Source organism: Montipora capricornis, chromosome 12 (genome assembly GCF_036669925.1).
Source record: "Montipora capricornis isolate CH-2021 chromosome 12, ASM3666992v2, whole genome shotgun sequence".
NCBI lineage: Eukaryota > Metazoa > Cnidaria > Anthozoa > Scleractinia > Acroporidae > Montipora > Montipora capricornis.
Genome location: NC_090894.1, coordinates 41,715,945 through 41,720,944, shown reverse-complemented (window position 1 = coordinate 41,720,944; position 5,000 = coordinate 41,715,945). Strand labels below are relative to the sequence as shown.

Below are 5,000 nucleotides of genomic sequence, written 5' to 3'. Positions count from 1 at the left end.
TAATTAAAATTTAGGAACTGGTGAAGAAGAGGACGTTAATAACACTGGCATTTCTTATAAAGGCCTGGCTAAACTAGGAAACATTGTTGCGGAAACATTGTTGCGGACGCAAATGTTTCCCAGTTTAGCCACGCGGGAAACATGTTGCGGAAACAAATTTTGCAGCTCGGAAACAAAAAATGTTTTTGCCTGAAGTCAAAAACAATTTTCTTTCCCGGACACAAATTTTGCGTCCGCAACATATGCTTCCCAGTTTAGCCACCCAGGGAAACATGACAAGCAACAATGTTTCCGCAACGATGTTTCCTAGTTTAGCCAGGCCTTAAGGTTTTTTTCTGTTGACAAGAAGGAAAGCAAAATACATTAATTTTTAAAAGAACATTAAATAGGCTGTGCTTGCTTATGTTGACTTGAGATTATATACAAAACGAAGGGAATAGCGAACTCATCTTACCTTAGCAGACTTCAACTGACAGGGCCGTTTCGGCTGAACTCCCACTCAATCGATCTAGGAGAACATTTACTGGGAAATCTGCCCAACTCAATATTGTGCATGAAGCCGCCAACGAAAATTCGATCACACAAGAGCGAAAGACTGTAAAGAAGTTTTACCACTGAAATACCGCTATTCCGAAAGAAAAAAGGTGTACACGATGCTGTTGCTAAAAAAAATTCTTGTAGCAAGTAATGGAACAAGACATCTTCGGCCGCCATTTTGTTTATTTCGCTCGCTCGCGTGTCAAAAAAGCCTGGGCACAAGCAAATTATCAACCAATCAGACAAAAGTCCCCCTTGCTTAAATCTGTTAAGCCGGTTGCTGTGATTGGTTGAAAAAAATCATACTACTGTCTCATAAGAGTGTGATTCTTTCCTGTTTCATTTGAATGGATGATGAATATTTAACACACTTCATGCATGCATCTTCCAAAGTCACTTCCAAAATAGAAACCAAAATGGAAATAAAAATCATTTCAGAAACAATTTTGGTCAAAAAAAATGAAAGTTGTGATTGGTTTAAACTGACTTGAATATGGGAAAAAATCCTTCATTTTGTTTTCATGTTCCATTTGATTGATTATGTGAATATTTAAACACACTTCATGCATGCAACTTCACAAAGTAATTTCACAAATTTGAAACGTTTTACTGAAAATTTTCACAATTTTGAAGTAAAAATGTGAAGCTTGTGCTTGGTTAAAAATCACGGGAAATCCCCGCTTTATTTCCGAGAATGTCATGCTTTGAGATTCTTTCATGTTCCATTTGATTGATTATGCAAATATTTAATCATGCAGTTTTTTGCTTGGTAATATATTTTTAAAGAACATATAGATTAATTTTTGGTTGATATTTTTTAAAGCTCAAAATAAACTCAACTAAAGAGCGCAAAATTGAACGCAAAAATTAATCAAAGTGCCACTGTCGTTACTCGTGGATATAAGAGTTATCGTGATTGTTTAAAATTGGCAGGCTGAAGTTTTCTTTATGCATTAGTCAGTGTCATATAAGAGCTGGATAATTGTGTAACAGCACGGGGGCTCTCATATGCAACCAGATACCCAAAATAAGGCATGTACGTGAGGTGATCCCCTTTGCTGGATTTCAACCGTGTAAAATAAGTGTACTATTTCTCCAGTAGGCATAACATTACTCTTTCACACATCCTTTGTAAAAAGCTGTACCATGTGTTCAAAGTTCCTAGCACAGGTGACAGGGTCTTTTTGAGTAAGGTCTGATTTTTGTTGCCAGGTCATATTGTTAATGTCATCAGGTTATTAGGCAAGTAGAGCAGATCCATTCAGTACTATTAACACTTTTTGTGCCATTTATACATTCCTCCTACAAACCTTGGGGATATTTATCACTATATATTTGATACTGTTACACTTAGAGACAGATGATCTGAACCATAACTGATCACAGCAAGTGCATATATATTCAGGGCCATGTGTTATCTTATCCTGAAAAGACTGAATCACTTTTGGCATGGCATGTCTAATAGAGTCTTGACCTTGACAAATTTCAGTTTGGTTTAGAGTTGAGATCTCTGCATAGCTTTCCTAAAATGGTTCTGTGCTGTTGTGTTTAGTTCTCTGATATGTTCTGGATTGGAAGCTTTACCCTTATGAAATGTTTTCTTTTCATATTCCCTTGCTGCTTCAATATTTGCAGACCTTTTTTGGCGTTTTGCATTGTTTTTCTTTTCCCTGAACTCTATATTTTGTCTCTTTCGCTTGATAAATTCTCTCAGACATATAAGCTCCTTTTCCCACTGCTTTGTAGAAATTATTACTGACATTGACATAATTTTTGGCCATGGTTAAAATTAATCGATTATTACCTCTGAATAATTGTTGACATTGGTAACACTGCTGATTTCATAACCTGAAATATTGTCATTATAATGCTGTCTGCTTAATTAGGACTGATACCAGTTACTGTTGCCCACCCCTCAACAGCTTCATTTACACATATAATTTGTAACATTTAATGCATAGGAAACTGCTTTCACAATAAGTGCATCACACCATGTATGTTGCTGCAACACACCCACAATTGCTCTGTAATGGGTCCAATAAATCTTTGACGGTTGTTTCTGATGTATTCAACTCCAGCAGCATGCATGTTCATGTGATAGGAAGGATCATTATATAACTGGTGGGCAAAAGAAGAAAAGAAGGTACATTCTACTGCCTTTAATCAGCTAATTGAGCCTGCAACAGTGCCATAGAAGGACTTCTCAGTACTATGTGTGTACTTGCTCCATAAGTAACATGGCCTGGGTTCGATTCATTGTCTCCTGATATATCAATAGCCTTTCTCTTGATAGACAATAACTATTAATTTGTTGGTTCAATTTTGTTGAATGCTTAGTAACAGATTGATCTTGAATACACAATAGAACTGACCAGTCTTTTTTGTGTTTAGGAGTCCTGCGGGTAATAACAAATAAATGAAAATTAGAATCTCCTACTGTCGACGATTTGTTACGTCTGAGTTGCGGCCTAGGTTTAGACATTCTTACTGCAATATAATGTTGTTTTCCAAAAGCAAGAGATAAACACTTTCTCAACTCCGACAAGCTCCGTTCGTTCTTCTTTAAATAATGCACCATACACTTTTTAATTACATGTACCTTGTCTTTATAAAACACGCTCGACGTCTTCTTGTATAAAGGAATTCTGGAAGGTTCTCTGTCCCGCAGCCCTGGCTCTATCGCAGGAGATTGAGTTTCCTTACACAATCGATGACCGAGTCTTTCGACATTTCGTCATTCTGGTCCGCCACACAAGTACTAGTGTCTGGAAGCATGGGTTGCTTGGTTGCCTCACTGTTTTTCATGTCTCTGATGTTGTTCAAGTTGGATTCATGTGGCTTTGATGAGTCATTAGCTTACAGAACTTCGTGATAGCTTTGATAAACATAATTGGTATACTTTGATAGCTTCGATGTCACTATCCCAATGGAAGTCACCTTCCAAATGGAATTTATTAATCCCCCGTGAGCTTAGGGGATCGACAGAGACTCTCTTCTCACCATGCGTCTGTCGATTGCATTTCGACATGCATTAAAGTCTACGAGTTGGTGAGTGAAAGGCGGTGCACAATTAATGTTGAACCATTGTGTGCTTGTTCAGAATCTTTTGCTTCACCTTCGAACGACGCCATTTCTTTAATTCTTCAGTCTCTTGCTTCTAAATGCAGCGGAAGGTACTCAAACACTTAAGTATAAAAGCCACAAACACCAATGGCGGCGCACAACCTAGCGAACAGGAAGTCACAGCTTTCTAAGCTGTGTTGTGATTTTCCATCTGGTTTGGCTAATCAGATCGAACTTCCGGTTAGGCAGGAGTGATACATTTGCATCAATATTGTAAAGACCCTCACAAAAACTCGTGGATAGATCCACGAGTAAAAATGAGCTCATACCCCTAACTACTATACTACCACTGAGTCCTCTGCCAGATTGTCACTTTGTGGGGGTCTGTCAAAAGGATGACATTACCAACAGCTTACGTCCTAAGATTTATTCATAAAATTCAGCAAAACGGGAGCTTTATTTTGATAGAATTACGTATTTGATCTTCTTCAATCTGAAAGATAATGATAACTATTTCGAGGGGACATTCTGAATTATTCCTTCCGACAGCTAAAGAGAATCAAAAGTAAGTTCTGTGCACTGGAACTAGAAAACTCTTTCTCGACGTTATATATCAAAATGAACATGTACTTAGTTTTATGTCTACAGTTTAGTAGTATGCTGTACGCAAATTACATTCCATTTTAAGAGCCCTTTGCTAAAAAATAAATTCACCGCGACAGCCGTAAAGAGAGGCCGTGTTTGTGTCGTAACGGAAGCCGAGGCAAGAACACCATATTTTCATTGCGGATAGGTTCAAGTAGACTGAAGAAAACAAGGGATCTTAACTAATAGAACGCGCAAAGGAAACAATTAGTAAGGTGCTTGATGTGTATCGTGTGAACGGAAACGAAGGAGCACCAACCACTTGGCATGAAATCGGCTACGCTCCTGAAATAGATCAACACTTGCGCGCAAGAGTGGCATCAAACATAAAATATACGACACTGAGTGTGAATTTCATGCAAGCCTGCCGACAAACTCCATTATTCTGTCAGCACATCTCTAGTCTTTTCAAATGTTTGAGGAGTACTTTTGTGAGGTACACTTAAAGTAATTTGACTGAAAATCTATCGATCACCATCGATCCGGAGTAATAACCCATTAAAGCATTGAGCGACATGATCACTGTTTTCATTGGCCGAGTACCTTGGTTTGTTTTAACTTTAAAATATTTTCCGGAGCGCAGGGTGCTCCTTAAAGGATTTTTATAATAACTGCGAAAAATTTCATTAGTTTCATAAAAATATCGAACTGTTAAATTTTCACGCTTAAAAATTAACATTTTTTGTTTACTCAAAACAAAACAAGTTCCGTTAGAGGTTTTTTCATGTTTCAGATTTCTGAATTACCATACTTTT

The 5,000-nt window shown here is 37.6% G+C and overlaps 1 long non-coding RNA gene across 2 annotated transcripts in view; it reads right to left on the bottom strand.

Annotated features, from left to right (window-relative positions):
• LOC138027103 (uncharacterized) overlaps positions 1–3,760 on the bottom strand; it is a 5,953-nt gene extending 2,193 nt beyond the window's left edge. The window contains exons 1-2 of one of the 2 annotated variants that reach the window (XR_011127405.1): positions 3,137–3,760; positions 1–2,933 (exon numbers count right to left, since the gene is read on the bottom strand). The exon at positions 1–2,933 is cut by the window's left edge and continues 2,193 nt beyond it. This is a non-coding gene — a long non-coding RNA (uncharacterized lncRNA). The remainder of the gene's footprint in view (positions 2,934–3,136) is intronic. The other variant, XR_011127406.1, reaches the window with a different exon arrangement.
• Between the last annotated feature and the right edge of the window lie 1,240 nt (positions 3,761–5,000).